The 16295-nt window shown below is 54.6% G+C and overlaps 1 protein-coding gene across 5 annotated transcripts in view; it reads right to left on the reverse strand.

Moving 5' to 3' along the window:
- Positions 1–16295, reverse strand: part of LINGO1 (leucine rich repeat and Ig domain containing 1) — a 166641-nt gene that overhangs the window by 108863 nt on the left and 41483 nt on the right. For all 5 annotated transcript variants that reach the window (XM_072870634.1, XM_072870635.1, XM_072870632.1 and 2 more), the window contains one exon: positions 6396–6438. The gene's annotated coding sequence lies outside the window, so the exon portion shown is untranslated. The remainder of the gene's footprint in view (positions 1–6395; positions 6439–16295) is intronic.

Below are 16295 nucleotides of genomic sequence, written 5' to 3' on the forward strand. Positions count from 1 at the left end.
CAATTTGAATACACATAAAAGATCTCAACAGCTGGGTGTTTAATTACAGGGACTAGAAATCAGGCTCCGCAGAGTCATATCAGGTTATTCCAGCTCCCTTGAGCTGGCTTCGGAGCATGCCAGGACAGGCCCCCCCGGGGAGGCTGATGTTTCCAGCTCTGCCCGAAAGCACGGAGGCTCGAGGAAACACAAACCATGCCAAACCCTCAAAGGCAGAGCTCAGAGGAGCCCAGGCAGGCGCTTCACAGCCTTCTCCAGAATGGCCTTCTCCAAAACATGGGTGCAGGGTGTTTGCATCACTGGATGCAAGGGCGAAATACTGTTATTTGTGCCTGGCCAGAGGAAAATGTAAGATGCCACTAAAATCCATGGCATCCACACAGATCCTACAAGAGACAGAGAGACAGGAGATGCCATGAACCTGCCTTGGAGTTGCTTTGCAAAGCCCAGAGGGGAACAGCTCAGCACCGTCTCCCAGTGCTGACAGGGACGTAGTGGCATCCCCTGCTCCTCCGAGCCATGGGGCAGAGCACGGCCAGCAGCCCGAGGCTCTGCAGGGCAGCGCTTCCCTGGCACTCCCTGCCCATCCATAGCCTCCGCCTCCACCCCAATTTACTAGCATGGGGCCAGACCAGACCCGAAGAAACATTTCTAGTTCCTTGGCACTGGTAAAAGATTGAAGGAGCAGAAAACAGAAGACTGTTAACGGATAGTTCAGTTTGATGTAATTTGTGGCAGTTATTTGCACCTAGGAAAAGACAGGCAGCAAATTCACTGGTGTCAGCCCTGCCACAGCAGGTCTTCGAGTGTTGCCCCAGCTGCTGGTACATGGGGATCTGCAGAGACCTTTCATTTGAATTTCTAGGGAGCAGGTCTTTCAGAAACTGAACTCTGAGCCCTAAAAGGCCTGGGCACCTCCGCAGCAATCACTGGAGACTGTGGCAAAGCACTTCAAAACAGCTACAACTGGCTTTCCCCAAGCTCTGGCAGCGGCTGGAGACTGGAAAAGCCTTTTCTCTGGGCAGAATTTCTCTGGGATGCCGAGGTGGCTCAGCATCCCCGGAGCATCCCGTGTGCTCCCAGGGATGCCTAACTCTACCGTGCCCTGAGCAGCGCCCTGGCTCCCTCCCAGCCAAGGGGCCAGCAAACGCCGAGCGGAGCCACTGGCCGGGCTCCAACAGCAGGTCCTGCCCTATCCCGGCACCAGCAGCCGCTGAGCCACTTTGGCCAGACCTGGGACTGATCCTCACTCTTCCACCTCAGACAAACCCAAGCCAAAGGCATCTCTGGAGTCGCCCAACATCACTGTTCTCTGCTGTCAGACTCCTGAGGAGCACTGCCTGCCACCCTCTCAACACACGCTTTGACAACCCAAGCTGTTATTTCCCAGGCTGTTGAATCATTTCACAGGCATCACCACGCGCCTCCGACTCCCCACATAACGTCTCAGCTGCTCCCCGGCTCCTCCCCGCATCTCCACTCAACTGGGGGCACAAGCCAGTCTCTGTCATGTTTTGGCAAAGGGGTGCCTACAAAGCCTTGGCTGTAGCCCTGACTTAAAAAAAATAAGAGAATATGAATAGCATAAGGCAGCCTGGTGAAGCAGGCAGCCTGAGCAAGGCTGAGCAACACCAACCAGCAGCACCCATCACCAATGGCACCAGGGTGAGCGGTGGCACCCCTGGGAGCACTTTCCCCCGCAGCAGCAGCTCGCTCTGAGCACGCAGCCAAGCCGAGAGAGCAGTAATTCTTCCTCTGCGTTGACCGAAGGCTGCATCATACCCCACAGGCCCCCGGGGAGTCAAAATAAGGATGAACATCAGATCGGACATGTCTCCCGCTCACAGCCATGCACACATCTGCCTCTCCCAAGAGCCTGGAAATGCAGTCACAAGCACAGCCCCCAAAACCGCTCTAAAGCATGTGGACGAGGAGGGATGAAGACCCCACGGTCGGTCCAGCAGGCTGCAAGGTCTGAAGATGAGGCTCAGAGATGCTCAGATTGAGCTTTCCATCCCCTCTTGCTCAGCTGCCCACAACTGCTCGTGCCTGTTGGCCAGAGACCCCACGGGGCCGTTGCGGGCACATGTTGGAAGAAGAGAAGACTCAGAGCATCCTTTCCCCCTCCCCAAAATGCCATGTTTGTCTGAAAGCCAGCTTACTGCAGATGTAAGGGAGCCCATGTCCTTATGAGTTAAGATTTAAAGTTTTAACAAAAGCAATTCACTGTTTTGTCTGGGTGAGCTGCTGGGACCACCAGCAACTAAATTTTTATTGACAAAAGCCTCTTTTCTCTAAAAATATGGGACAGATTCTCCCCATGACAGCAAAACGTAGGCAACGCAGAGCCTCAGATCACAAAATACAATTCTTTCCCTCCATTTCTGCTGGGCCACGAGGAAAAAACCCACATCTGATGAGGTCTGCAAAGAGAGTTGTTGTGAAACCCTCAGAGACCAGCGGGCAGAGCAGGTTTCCAGCCTCTTCCACCAGCTCGGAGCCCACTGAAGCGCACCATCAGTCACCATACAAGGCATCTACAAGGTGCTTTGCTTTGCTCTCTGTTATTTTGCATCCCAAAGCCAAGCATCTGCTCACTGCCGTGTTGTCAGCAGCCCCCTGCGAGCTCCAGGAGAGCAGCCCCAGCAGACCTCTTCCAAGGTGCTCCCATCGACTACGGGGAGACAAAGCAAGCAGGGAGCAGACAACGAATGTGCGACTTTCCCATCACGGAGGGACTGCTGGGACTTGCTGGAAGGCATCCAATTAGTTAACGAGCACTCCAGAGCTGAGCCTGGTCTGGAATCAGTAATTAATTGCCACAAGACAAGCGAGAGTGAATATATTGGAGGAACCTGCATCTGTCCTAGGGATGGACCTAGGAAAAGAGGGTCTGCCCAGCCAAACCCATACTGAAATAGGGAGGAGCAGCTGGCAACAAGCAAGCAGGATGATCTGGATCCTGAAAAGACGTGTATCCCCTGTGCAACACGAGGAGCGAACACCAAAACCGGCTCCCATCCCAAATGTCTTGTACCAGGAGCTGCCACAGCCGAGTGCCCCCAGCCCTGGAGCTGCTCCTCCGCATCGATACCAGCCCATCGCAGGTTGCACGCATGCTGTGGGCAAGCAGTCGATGAAACTTTGCTTCTGACGAGCAGCGCTGTAGTAATTAAGCAAACAGGACATGTCAGTCCGGCCAGGCACCTCCTGCTTCCATCGTCCGCAAACACCACTGTTTTGGAAGTCCTGGAATAATTTCTTCATGTCCATTTTCCTCATTAGTCTCCTGCTCTGGGTTGCTGAGCATCCTCCAGCGCAGGAGGACACGTCAGATGCCAGGTCCAAGGCAGCTCAGAGAAGCCAGGCTGTCACCAGCAGCATCAGCCCTCCTGGATGCGAGCAACCACCCGCCAGGTTCTCCTCGTTGAAAATCAACGGCTGAGCTCCAGGAAGAAGACCTCCTCCAAGGCATCTTCTCCCAGCCCTCACAGCTCCCCAGCACTGGCTGCCTCTCCGGATCGTGTCCCCATGCTGCAGGAGCTACGGAGCAGCTCTGCATCCGGCCCCTGTGATAAATTAGCCAGAGATTCAGGCATTTCGCACAGCTGCCTCATCCTCTGCCGGCATGACAATGTGATTAATTTTGGGTGCAGATGAAGCTCATTTATCAGAGGCACGTGATGGCTGTGCGGGCTGCAGGGGTGTGCAGGGAGCCCCGGGGCGTGGGGGAAAGTGGGAGCAGAGGCAAAAGGCAGGAGGCAGGGAGGAATAGCGAGGAGCCGAACCCAGGGCATCTCCCTGGAAGGCTGTTTGCCACATTGGCTGGCGATTAAGCACGCTGGGGGAGAATAACCCCGCGTGGGAAGAGAGCTTTTATCTCTGCTAACACACATGGCCGCGTCTGGGGAGAGATGTGCAACGGGAGGGGTGTAAGAGGATCGGGGAGAAGAAGCCGTGAGCTGATTACTGTGCTTCAGGAAAGGCAATTCTACCACAGCCGCCACTTCTCCTCCCGCTGCCCCCTCCTCCAGGCCATTTTCCACCTTCTTCTCTTTTCTGGGGACCGGCAGGTTCCATGCTGCCTGTCCCCACTCCACAGCCAGAGATGCTTCTCTTCACTGCTGGCCAGAGTTGATCCTGGGGGAATTGCCTGGGAAGGCAGAGCGGTATGTTCACTTCCTGATGTAACATGGCCCTGACACGGAATAATCAGCTGGTCAGTTCATCCATCCCTTGACTGGAGTTTCTCCACGCTCTGGAGCAGCACCCAATGTGGCGATACTGCTTGCAAGACACAGAGCAGCTCTCCTGGGGGCTAAGGCAGCCCAACACGCTGGTGCGGAGCAGCCTGCAAGCACTTCAGCAGCGGCTGAGACAGCCCGTCTCTTAATTTCCACTGTGACATCGTATCCTGCACTGGCACATGCCCTGGGCAAGGGTCCGTCCTGCTGGCAGCATCAGCACTACTCCTTCCCGGCTCTCCGGGCTCTCCTGGCTGGCGATGCCTTTCGCTAGCAGACATCCTGTTCAGAGTGTCACCTGGCGTTAGGCATGAGCTGCTGGCTTTGGGCTGCACGTGTCCCCCATGGGAACCACTGGCTCAAGCAATTGTGCGTGCACGATAGATGCGATAGCCGAGGCAGCAGGGGCTCCCAGAGCAGACACAACTGGAGAGGATGACACATGGCAGCCCATGCCTCCCACCAGCCAACCCACCCTGGCTGGGCAGGAAGGGCTTTCAGGGGCGAGTGGCGCCAGGGAAGGGACCTGAGCTGCACCCAGCTGAGGCTGCCAACGTCATGAGCAAAGCATCAACGGATCAGGAGTCTCTGCACAGTTTTGGGGTGAGAAGTAGTTTTTGGGGTGAGCCGATGCCATGCCAGATGCCTTCTGGTGAGATGGATGCTCAGGGAGGGCATCAGGCCAGTCCCTTGGGCACCAGGATTTACAGCCACCCGTGCCACCAGCACTGGCCGGGGAGGGGGCGAGGCAGGTGGCGCACAGCCGGCACAGCAGCTTGCATCCCAACGCTCCTGCGTGGACAACAGCCCGGGGAGTCATCAAACAACATAGCTGGGAAATAATGGCGATGAACTGGACCAGGAAAAACCATGCGTGGTCAGCAATGGCAAGAAGCAACTGTCATTGCAGGCATTTGTTTGCCCTTTGCTGTGGTCAGATACGCCCCGGGCAGTGGTGTCCCCATCCCAGAGCAGCTCTGTCCCAGAGCAAGGTTATGCCAGCAGCACCCAAGACCCTGAGACCACCACAACACCCCTCCCTTCGACATTTTTAGGCCCCAACTCGTGAACCGTTTTCTGGTAAGGAAAAGAAAAACCCTCCAGTTCAAGGGGGCCATGCAAGCTGGGATAACGGCGACAAATCCTTGGGAACACGGCCAGTATCAACGCCTTCGGTGGGACTCAATTATCAACCCAATGGGTAGTGTCAAACAGAGAAGCTGCTTTTTTGATAAACACGTATTTTTTTAAATACGACATGTCAAGAGGGCAAAGGCGAAGATGACACAATACACGGCAGCCCCGCTGCTTGCAAGACAGTCCTGCTAATTTATCCCAGCACAGAAGCAGGACCCTTTCTGCTGGGTTAAGGGTATGGTTAGAAAACCTGCGGGGACTATGGAAGTGTGAAAACGTCAAACGCAGTGGTGTAGGGACCGCTGGGGGAAAACAGCAACAGGGAATGGGGAAATTTTATGCTTCTCCCTGCTGAGTCCTGGGTTTCTCCCCAGGAGAAATCAAACAGGCTGACTGGTGGCAGAGCAGGTGGCCTGAGAGGAGCCCATCACTGGAAAGGTTACAGGTGACAACGCTAGCTTGCAGCCAGGAATGCAACCTCTGACTTTCACATTTCTTCCAGGTCCTAAATGTTCCTCTAAGCCTGACTCCTCTGCAAGGTCCCCAGGGAGGTTTTGTTCCACTCCCACCCATCACTTTGCCTTCTCATCTTTCCGAAGGTCCCCCAAATCCCACCCCAGAGCTGCTGCGGCAGCCGTGGCAGAGCCACCCTGGCTTTTATTGAAATCATCACACCAATTAACTCAATTGAAGTTTTCAGTTCCCATCCGTCAAAGTTTACCCAGGAAGGACTGAAGATGCCCACACAGTTTCCCTTCGCGGATTACAGAAAGGCAGCAATAAATGTATCTCAGCCAATTTTCACATGGTAGGGAAATAATTGCGCTAGCACGCGGGCCTCTGTTTGCGTTGGGGTGAAGCGTGCCGGGAGCTGGCTCCTCGGCAGAGGCGCGCTCAGGCTCTTACACCTGCCTGGGGAGCAGTGATGGTGCCTGGCCCCGGTGCTCCTGCAGCACCATGCAATGCTTTAGCACAGGCACGCTCTCAGCAAGGAGAAAACGCTATTGCACTTACCAGAGCTGAAATCTTGCAAGGACCTGCTGGCGAGGCAAGGAACCTGGAAAGGAGGAGAGAGAGATGCAGTTCAGTGGGTTGGCTGTTGACAGCAGCAGGCATTTTAAGAGGGTGACAGGGGAGTGTTGGCATTGCACCAGCCCCGTGTGGGTGGGATGGGGCACGTTCCCCCGCGGCAGCCCTGAGCCCAGCCCCACAGGGCACAAAACTGCTCCACGAGCCCCAGCCACCCCAAGCCACAGCCTTGCCATGCAATAGGGTTTGACAGAGTCTTAGACAAGATGCCTACACATCCTACTTAATTAGCACCAGTTAACGTCCTGGGAATCACCAGGACCCTCCTGGCTGCACTCTCAGCCACAGCATCCAGGTGCACGCGTGCTGCCTCTGGAGCTGGCCGGGGTGTCCCAGCACCCAACGGGCTCCCACAAAGCAGCCTAGTGGTGCCGAACCTTAAGAGCAAGAAAATGAACCTTCCCTGCCTGTGTGCCTCCCAGCCAGCGTGCTCGGACAGGGCTGCGGCACTGCGAGCAGGAGGGAGGTTACCTCCACCTCTGTCACATCAGGGCCACCTAAATTCACCCGGCCCCACTCGTCAGCCTCTCCAGATGCTCAGCCGGTGCTGGCAGGGGTGCAAGCCACGGCACACGGTGGGAATTCGCCAAGGGATTAAGGAGCCATTCACCACTCCCATCCCAGAATGAACACAGGGCTGCCCCATCACCGCCCCCCTCTCCCAGTGCCTCATCAGCTCCTGGAGCACGCCGTGCAAATCTATGCTAAGGAGTCACAATAACACGCCTGGGAAACCATAAATATCTGTGAAAAATCTCCCCATAAATCCAAGGGAAGGGGAATTTACAGCACTTTCTTTGGAGATTTCTCCAGGTGTTCCCTATTAAGCCATTGTGCTCGTTTGCATAAGTATTCCTCAGACAATAAAGTCTTCTCCGCCATCAGTTATCGGCTCTGCAAACAGAAGCAGCACTGGGCACAGGTACAGGGTGTGCAAACACCCAGCCGTAAAGATGAGGGACTGGCTCCTTACGTCACCAGCTCCTCAGGGGGAAGGCTTTAAATGAGACACAATCAGCCAGTTGTGTTCACTCGGGGCTGTGGCTGGTGCCCCAGCAGCGCCCATGTCCACAGCCCCTTCTGCACGCAGGGGGCTATGGTGGCTTCATGGGGAGGCGGGGGACAGGCTAGACCCAGAGGTCCACGTCATCCAGGGACATCCCACAGCTTGGGGACTGGTGCCCAGATTTGTCATGCTTCTTCAGAAAAAATAAATAAATTAAAATTGAAAATCTGCCTCACTGCTAGACCCCACATTCAGCAGATTTCACCCCAAGCAGCTCCTGCAAGGCTGCCCAGGTTAATTGCCAGGAGAGCATGTTGTATTTCAGCTATGACATTTCTTTGCGTGTTTTAATGTATCCTTATCATGAGTTCCATGTACCTCTGCGCAGATGGGTGGGAGACAGGAGAAAATGAATAATACGTTTCCTTCCAGCATGAAATTCTGAGCCTGTCCTCTGCTGAGTGCAATTACTGTGTATATGACTCCTGTAATCTGGCTAATACTGTTAAGTATACTGGAGATTAAGGGATTTTGGGCTGCAAAGTCCATTTCATCCATCCAGGCCCGTGCAAGAGAATATGAGCAGGAAAAAAAGTCTCACAGAAGTCCCTGGACTGAACAGGGCCTGGTCTGCAGGTGACTGTCCCACCATGTCCCCTTGCTGCTGAGGACCTCTTACATGTGGCTCTCAGCTCTGCGTGGAAGAAGGTGACGTGGACGTGGAAGAAGGTGACCAGAGCTGCTGGGGCCAAAGCACCTGCAGCCACAGCCCCAGGGCTCACCCCTTGCCAGCGGCACCCAAACCCAGTGTGCTGCCGTCCGGGATGCTCCCAACCCTATGCTAAGCACCGCTGTCGTGTTCCTGGAGCACTGGAGCGCTGAGCCCTCCCCAGTGCAGCATGCTGGGGACACAGTGGCCATGGTGAAGGACTTAACCAGTCGCAGTGCTGCTCTGAGAGTGCTCTCCAGGCACCAGGAGAAGAGACACTATCTCCAAGCTGGAGAGTTAATAACCGTGCCAGAAAATTTCTGCTTTGGCCAAGGCGATGGCCTCTGTCTGCCCCACAGAGAGGAAAGCCGCAATGCCAGCATGCCTGTGGGGCCGGACTTCACTGCCATCCCCCAGCCCTGCTGCACCCCAGCTCCCTGGAGGGGACTTGCCCTGGGGGTGCAGGCTGAGCCGGTGAGGGGAACATCCTGCCCCAGTGCCTAGAAGCAGGGTAGCAAACCACTGCTTTGCAGCCCTCATGCCCAAGGAGGCCTCAGAAATAACCCTCCTATGGAGTGAACATCCTTCCCTGGTTCACGGCAGGCACGACCTGAGCCCGGACATCACTCCTGCCCAGAGGGGAAGCCACAGCAAGCTCCCTCCAGCTCCTCCAAGCTGATGTAATATGAAGCAGAGCAGACACAGGGTTGTTCCGCAAGCACAGATGAGTGAAGCAGAGCAAGGAGATGGCTTTAAGTAGTAAAAGCTGCCCTTACGTTATGAGCTCAGACACAGCCTTATATATCCCCAAGCAGCAGAGGAGCCATCTCTGCTTTGATCCGGGTTTGATTTAAAATGGAGCATCTCCCTCAGCATCGCCAGCGGGACAGCAGCGAAGTAACCTCATTTTCCTCTGCTTTATCCCTTTCCCACCTGCCGTGTGCCAGAGGTCCCAGGGCCACATGCCAGAGCTGCAACCCCAGCTCCCTGCACTCCGGGGGCTCATGGCCATGATATGCTGGGGCAGCCCCCCAGCTCTGGCTGCGTTCCCCTCCCCGTGCACCCCTGACACCGGTGGTGCCCGCCTGCCCTGCCCCGCACCACACAGTCCAGCCATGGCAGGTGGGGATGCTCGGGAAGGTGCTCCGTTCCCGCGCTGGGGTGCGGATGAGCCAGCGCAGAGCCAGGGAAATGAGAACATGCTGGGGCGTAATGCCAATTCACCGCCCATTAACTCCCTGCAAATCCTCCACTCCCCGGCCTTATCTTCCTCTGCCACATCCCCTCGCTCCCCCTCCTCCTCCTCCCCAGGCTAATGGGCTTTTTGGACGTGGAGATAGCTGTATAGGTACCCTTGACTGTGCTTGGGAGCCCTTAAACAGTGGTGCAGCGCTGTCTGTGGGGAGGTCTGATGGGAGACATCCCCGGCACCCCTCAGACACCCTCCCGGCACCAATGGGCGATGGGGCTGCCCCGCACAGCAGAGTTCATTGCCAAATGCTCGCTTGCTCTTGCAGACTGAATGTCAGACTCCAAACGTTAACTTTTACGGCGTAATATATCCAGGACCAACCCACGTTGTCAGGAGATACCCCAAAGCTATCAACACATCTGGATGCGAATGATTGTTTAAACACCCCACACGGTCCTGTGCGTACAGGATAGATTTACTGTCACTTCTTGTAAAATTAGGAGGGATAAAATCAAACAGCTGAGCAGCAATGTCTGCTGGGCACGGGGGGAGCAACCGCCAGCACAGCTCAAGGACTTTGGCTAAAAAGGGAGCTCTGGAATAAACACTAGCGAAGCTCACCATGAGGCATCTTTACTTACAGCTCCTGCCTGAATAGCGAATTTGACCTGTGAGCTCTCCTGACCTGTGGCAGCCCGGCAGAGCACCGGCTGGGTTTTGAATCAGCACTTTTTGAAATCAGCCAGATTTCAGCCGTCCTTCACTGCAGCACAGGCAGGGCAGGCAGGGCAGGAGGGGCAGGCAGCTCCTGTGCCCATGGGTGCTGCCCAGCGTGGGCAGACAAGCTGCTCCGGGAGGTTCAGTAAAGTCCCTCAGATCAACAATGGATGAAAACCACTGACAGCTGAGCATAGGGTGAGCCCTGGCCGCTCGTCCCAGGCTGCCCTCCTGGCTGAGGCGGCTTGCTGCACTGCCGGCCACACAGGAATTCAGCAGCCATCCATGACGCAGAGGCAACAGCAACCCTGAGCCCAAGAAACAGCTCCTGCTCATTCAATGCCCCCTCGTTCCTCTAGTGAGACCCAAGTCCTCCGCTCCCCACCTTGTTCCCGCAGGAACTAACTCTGTGGGCTTGCAGTCTTGGCTTTTCAGAGGAGAAAGTTCACCTCTTCAGCAGAGAACACATATTTTATACGACAAATTGAGCTCAGCCCAAACCTCAGTTTTCCATCAGAAACTGTTTGCCCAGGAAATTTGTGTCCAGCCCTTTCCATCAAGCGGCGCAGCTTCCTACATGAGGAAAGGTTTTGGAATAGTGGAGCATTCCTCAAGACAGCAGATAAATGTCGGACCAGAGTTAGTGGCTGGAGGCTGAATCTAGACAAGCTCAGACTAAAAATAAGGCACAATTGCTGGACAGTTACAAGTTCTATTGCAGCCGCTAAGTTAGGAGCAAGAGGAATACTCTGTCTTCAGCTATCTCGAGGGGAAGAGAGGCTGTTCCTCCAAAAGAGGTGCTGTAACGTCGCTCACAAGCAACATCCAAGAGTTACAAGTGTCCCCATAGGAGCCTGGGGACACCAGCAGTGGAGGGGCTGGTTTCCACCAGCGCTGCAGATGGGGATGGTGGAGTGGGACAGGGTGCCCAGGGATGGCATGGCCACCGTGGTCTCAGCTATGGCACCGACCTTCACCACCAGCCTTTGCTCCAGCTCAGCAGGTCACATCCATCTCCGGCAGCACTGAGGCTTGTGGGATGGGAGAGAAAAAGTGTTCCCAAGCCCACCTAACCCGCCTACGAGAGTTCATAGCATTGTAGCATTGTCCCCAGCTCGGTAACCATAACCCCTGCAGCATCTCCGAGTCCTCCTCAAACTCCCTTTAATTGCAGCTCCCACGTTTTATCTTTAAAAACCACAACAGGCAGGGTTAAAAAAAACATGACAAACAATCCAAGGAAAAGAATACAACGGCCCTTGAAACCTCATCCTACATTTGAAAGGGAGAGATGGAGGCAAGGCAAGAAAGCCAGCATAAAGCCTCATTACCATCAGAAATCCTCTCTCCCTGCCCTTACCTCCCCGCTCATTTCCATATCACAGGGGACACGATACCTTTCTTCTCTTGAAAAACATCCCATTTTTGCAGAGACTGGCTGTCCCCACTCCCAGCACCAGCTAACAGAGCTGGGGAACAAAAGCCACGCTCACACCTGCCCTGGCAGGCGGTGCTGGGGTGTAAGTCTCCAGGCCCTTATCGCCCTCTCGGGAGCAGTTTTTATCATTATTATTAGTCTACTTTATCTTTTTTTTTTTTTTTCCCCCTTAGCTTCAAGATCCTTTAGTCAGTCAAATTATACTCAGAGTAGCAGAAGCAGCACAAAATAAAGCATTATAAGGGGTTCAGGAAGTTATTTTCATCTCAAGGAGCATGTAAGAAAGGTTGACAAGTCTTTATTCTGCTCTTACGGGATAATCTGTAGGTTCCCAGCTGATATGGGGGGAAAAATTAAAAGCATCAGAAGAAATTACAGGAAGAAGTAAAACCCAGGTCTCTGCATAAATTGAAGTAATGTGCACCTTGGCTGACAGCTGAAGGCACCGGACGGTGAAATGTCAGCGCAGGGAAAGAAGGGGCAGCTGCGGGGTCTGGGAAGGGCTGGGCAGAGGGTGGGGGGTGCCGGGCAGGAGGGTCACTCAGCCCACTCTAGCTGGTCTTTTCTCTTGCTAAGTGGACCTGTCACACCTTTCCAGACCAAAGCATCACTGACACAGCAGGTAGAGGAGGGAGGGAAAGCAAAGCAGCTCAGACGTCGATCGGTGTCTCCTGTACTGCCCCGGGTCGCTGGATTTGTCTTGCTCCTGTCTGGCTGCTCCAATAAAAGCTATAAGCATCAAGTCAGGCACGGCAAAATTTTTCTGCAAAGACTTTGGGCTCTCGCATTTACATGCACAGTGCGGTGCCCCGGGAGCTCCCAGCAGCCGCCCGGCAAGCACCGAACGTGGGGCCGGGAGCGGAGCCAGGGTGCCGAGGAGGGGGCCAGGACTGCAGGCACTGTGCAGAGGGGAGAGAAGAGGAGGAACCATTGGCTCCTCTCCACGCCACCAGCCCGCGAGGATTAGAGATGGATGCACACAGTGCTGGACAGCGAAGGGATGCAGAGCCTGGCTGCAGGCAGGAGCAAGGCAGCAGAGTCCTGAGCAGTGCAAAAAAGTGCATGAAGGCAAGAAAGCCTTCCTCCCGGCGGCACCACCAAGGGCAGGGGAACAGGGTCCCCCTCTTCCCAGCCAGGGTGCGGGGGTCTGACGCAGCCCCCTCCCAACGAGGCAGGGCAGCCAGCCCCATGCCTCTCCGGCTGTTCGGCGGCTGAGCCACGCAGTGCCGAGGCGGTGCTGTCACTGGTGATTGATGGCACGGTTCAGGAGGAAATAAATTCCCAGGCTTTCGCAGGAGGTGAACTGGGGGGTGTATCCATCTTAAAGATACTTAATGAATGTGCCACAGCCCGCAGAGTGGCAGCAGATACATCTCTGCAGCCAGCACTCCCCACGCTGTTCCTTGCGAGGTTCAGGCACAATTTAACAGCTTCTTATTGATTTTATTCGTGTTCCCCAGGCCCTGGCAGTGTCTATATTGCCCCAGTCCAACAAGAGCCCCATAGTCATGGTGGGAACCTGCACTTGCTTTTCCCGTCCTGCTTCTCATCCCTGGCCCACCCTGGAAGGGGCAATGCAAAATCACCTGCCCCAGGGCAAGTCTGGGGACAAAACCTGGTGTTTGGTGTTTGGCCAGAAAAGATGCAGGTCTGGGCTCCTTGAAACATATTAAGGTTCATGTGGGCTTCAGCTCAGCTCTTCAGGCCAAGAAAGAAGATAATGCAGGATTACTAGAGCAATGGTGAGCACCGGCACAGCACTGGGGCAAACGCTGGTGCCACCCACACCGCCCCGGCATGGGGCGCTGGGTTGCATCTTTGGAACTCAAAGCAAAATAAAATAAGGACCTTACAAAAGACTCCCTTGCAAGACAGACTTTGGAAAGTCTTAGCTTTTATGTAGCATAGCAGACCTTCATTTTCAAGGCAAGAAAAACGGCAATCAGCAGTTCTGGTGCGTGACTCGGCTTTGTTTTTCCCTCTTTCCCTTAGGGGGAAAAAAAAAGAAAGAAAAGCAGCAAAGAACAGCAGAGACCCAGCTGACCTTTCTGGCTAAGAGACCTTGTCTGAATCACTGGATGGTAACAATGAATGAAATGCCAGTGCCCTGCCTTATAAATACCAGCTTCCTCTTGGGGTGAAATGCCAGTTTTCGAACGTGGAAATGCCGCAAAGAAAATGTCACCCTCCCCAAGGTGTGAAATGCCAGCCTGCTGCAAGTGCCCAGGCTCACCCATGGGGAGACGGGCAGGCTAATGCCTGCTGCTGGGTCCCCAGTCTCCTCCCATCGGGGGTCTTCTCCAAAGCTCACCGAAGGCAACGGTGTGAAGGGGACAGGTATTCAATGTGGGACAGCCCGAGCATCAGTCCTCCAGCGTTATCTTTAGCATCACAGCAGCGAGCGGCTCAGAAAAACTGCCTTTGGGATTTGGGGTTTTTTTCCTTCCCTTTTCCAGTGGCTACGAGATTTGCCAGTGTGGCCAGTGAACCAAGCAAATCACATTTAAAGATTGGTTCAGATCAAGCCAAACCAGTTATTTCCAGTTTTCCCATCTAAATGGAAAAACAATTGAGCATAAGAAGATTTTGCCATCTAAGGAGTTTATCACAACCTGAACTCGTAGTTCTCAGTGAGCACTGTTGTTGCTGGGTTTAATCCTATTTATTAAACATGGGAAATCATCCAACATACTGTCCTTCTGTGAAGAAATGCTTCCTGTGAAGCTGGCGATATTTGCAACATCTCCCCTACCCTTCCCAGGGCCAAGACGGATAAAAGTTTGGCAGGAGGGACAACTTGCCCCTTGGGGACCCACTGTACCCCCGGGACCCTCACCAGGAGCTGTAGGGCTGTGTAAATGTAACCAAACCCTTGTACCTGATAAAATTACATTGGGAAATGAATGAAGTTGCTTTTTGTCATGTGGGAATTGGAGCTGTTCTCTTTCCCAACACCCACACCTTTTTTCCCCCCCCCCGTAAATGCGTGAAATAATTTTACCACCCTGTTTTTTCTTTCAGTTGCTCCTCCTCCCCTTATATCTCGCCCTTCCTAGCATTTGAAAATAGCTCACGAAAAGGAGGAGGAAGGAGGGGGGGAATAAAAGGAAATGTGTGGGGATGCAAAATGGATGGGGAGAAAGGGAAAAATACAAGAAGAGTGAAAATACATGTTTTTAAAAGCGACTCAGGAATGGGCGATTGCTTCAACTCCAGCACCCATTCTGGGGAAGGGTCTACTAATATGGCAAGTTTTAGAAGGCTCTTTGCATCCTGTCATTTGTTAGGCAATGCCTGGGAAGAAATGGGCAGAGGCATGCCTGCCTATGCCTGCCTGTACTCTCATGTGCAGGCAGCCGTCTCCAGCCGGGCGCTGGACCACAGCAAGGCAACGCGACCTTCCAGGGAACCCAGATACCATTTATGATTAGAGCTGGTCAGGAACCCTCTGACTAAACGGGTTTTCTTCTTGCGCGACGCTTATGGCTGGAACTGAAACAGTTAGAAAAAACAAATCGGCTTTGATAACCTTCCAGTGGAGCAAAGGCACGGCCACGGCCCTGGGCTGCAGCTCTGCCCGGCAGCTGCCGGGACCCGCAGGAGCTGACCTGCACAGCAAGGGGAAGGGTCTCAGTCGCCTCTGGTGCGTAGCTCTGGCTTGGAGGGGGCTGGGGTTTGAAGGGCTTCTTTCACCAGCCGGCGCGAGGTTGGTAACCAGGCTGCTCCCAGCTTGCTGGCAAATGCAAACCATTAATGCTGGAGGCAGCTCCGGGTGGTGGTTTTGTGCCCGACCCCTCTCCCTGCCTCGCGAGCGGGAGGAGATCTCCGCAGGAAGCAGTTTTAATGCATCAGCCTCCATGTGCATTGCATCCAGGGCTTTCCCCCAAGCACTTCTCTGTAATGGATTTAATCCTCGACCCTCAGTGATGCTGCCCTCCCAGAGGTCCATGGGGAATCAGACTCCCGGTTCCTCCCCAGCTTTCCTGCCAGGGAAACGTGGCCAGGGGGGCTGGCAGCCCTGGCAGCATCACACCCCTAATGCAGCAGGGCTCATCTGCAAACTCTCTCTCGTCCTTGGCAGCAGTAGGGCTGCCAGCAGAGGAGGAGGGATGCTTCACTGCCAGGGGAGGCAGCCAGGTCAATCTTCCCCTCCCGCATCCTGGGCGAGGGGGTGCAGAGACACCCCCTCTCCCCAGCACTTGCTTGCCAGATGTAAGGCCTTTGGCCATAAGTCTGTGTGCCTGTACCCCAGCTCTTTGCCCTTTCCTGAGGTCCCTCCTGTCATTCCTGTTTGTGTTGGCAATCACCTGGGCATCCCTCATCTCCTTTTGATCTCTCCTCTCTCCCTGCACAGCACCTTCCACCTCCTTCCTGCTCCTGTCCTTTGGGCAGCAGCTCTGGGGCTGAAGGGGTGCTTTCCAGCTCTTTCTTTAAAAAACCCCAACAACCTAATTCATTGCAAAGCAACCATTTCATGTCTGACATGGAAGGGACTTGGGATTTATGTTAGTGGCGGCACAGAGGGGAATCCGCGGCTGGAGCAGCAGCGGGAGGGCTGGTAGCGGCAGGCGTTGCCAGCACGGCTGCTGTCGGAGCCCTGGGGAGCGATCCCCTGAGGAGCACATCTCTGTGGGGATGCACGGATCCAGTGCCAAGTCCAAAGGATGCTTCCCACCCCGATCAGAAGCATGGCAAGTGCTCCTCGCCTTGAAAGCAGCAGGAGCCAAGAGGGGAACTACATTTCTTCCTGTGCCACACTAGTG

Source organism: Ciconia boyciana, chromosome 8 (assembly GCF_034638445.1).
Source record: "Ciconia boyciana chromosome 8, ASM3463844v1, whole genome shotgun sequence".
NCBI classification, from domain to species: domain Eukaryota; kingdom Metazoa; phylum Chordata; class Aves; order Ciconiiformes; family Ciconiidae; genus Ciconia; species Ciconia boyciana.